Source organism: Schistocerca cancellata, chromosome 1 (assembly GCF_023864275.1).
Source record: "Schistocerca cancellata isolate TAMUIC-IGC-003103 chromosome 1, iqSchCanc2.1, whole genome shotgun sequence".
In the NCBI taxonomy this organism is placed as follows: Eukaryota; Metazoa; Arthropoda; class Insecta; order Orthoptera; family Acrididae; genus Schistocerca; species Schistocerca cancellata.
In genome coordinates, this window is record NC_064626.1 from 228,053,433 (window position 1) to 228,054,811 (window position 1,379).

The 1,379-nt window shown below is 41.1% G+C and overlaps 1 pseudogene; it reads right to left on the bottom strand.

Moving 5' to 3' along the window:
- Nucleotides 1-961: 961 nt before the first annotated feature.
- Nucleotides 962-1,059, bottom strand: LOC126097158 (U6 spliceosomal RNA; annotated as a pseudogene).
- Nucleotides 1,060-1,379: the final 320 nt, after the last annotated feature.

Below are 1,379 nucleotides of genomic sequence, written 5' to 3' on the forward strand. Positions count from 1 at the left end.
TGTCGGACCTACCACTGACGTGCCATTTTGCTGCATTCAGATTTGTGTGTGTGTCGTGGCGTAACGTCCGTTTGCAACAGCGGGTTGTGAGCAGGAGTCCTATAGTGAAAGTTGATTCTGCACAATTACTCTATTAGCAGCCGGTAGGATGTGGCTTTCAAATGGGAACTGCAAACATTTGATGACAAAGTGGCAACTCAACCGAATCCTCCATCGGAAAACACGTCTCGTGTGCCACACACGGCAGTATTATCAGTACGTGTGTCATATGATGGGAGTCTCTTATCGATGCACTTAACTTGTACGGTCAGTGAGTAATTTGTGCCTCCCTGTTCCATTTAGGTATTCGTATGAATGTGAATGTGCTCACTCTCAAAGAAATGATGGAAACGTAATAGTTTGTCACATAGTAGCAACAAATGAACGCAACTGTTTCACAATCACGCAGTTTCTCTGCACTCTGTCAAAACATGTGTTTTTAATGTTTTTGAAGGTGTGTTCCGTTTTGAAAATTTTGACTCTCGAATTCCTTTATTGTAATATAGTTCACACTCCTTTATTTGCTGTTATCATTTCTGTGAGACATCTATGTGGTATCTCGCCTGCTCTCACTATTCATCACATTTACTCGCAATGGTAATGTATTCTTATCACGTGACTCATAACCAATGTATATAGCAACAATTGCCAAGACTACTGAAAGAGAAGAAACATTCCAATGACCGGACGGACAGTCCATAATTTCGTGAAAAAAAAAAGAATTTTGCACTAGGGAGTTTCAAACACGGCTTGTCCGCTTTGAAATCCATCACCGTGAACACTTATTTTCTTTTCCTTTTTTTGCTGGTCGCATTTTTTTCTTCATTGTTCGTTTTACTTGTTAGGAGCGGACTTTCCATAACTCTAGTTCAAGTTTTTTACTACATAGGGCAACTAAGCCTCTGAGCGAACACGCTTTTTTAAACTTTATTTTCATTTTTATTTTTTGCCTGTCATCCTTGCGCAGGGGCCATCTCTGTATTGTTCCAATTTTAGTGTATGTACTGCCGAAGCGAGTACAGTTCGCTGAGCTACCATGCCGGCAATGCACTTCTTCAGCGGGGACGGTTCACTGTTTCTATTTTGCTTTTTTTCACAGTTCAGTACACCTTCTTCCTGTTATCATGCTCGATCTGCGTTCAGTTTTCTGGGGGGCTATCCATTGGGTCATCTTGCTACTAAATCTGAGGATGTGAGGTGGTCAGATTCCCTTGTAAGTATTACTACAATCTGTTTATTGGCAAACAATACGATCCCCTGACTATCAATCAGTTCTGTGAAAAGCGCACATCAATAGCACTTTCCACTTTTGCATCTGCAGTGCAAGCTTTACGTGATTC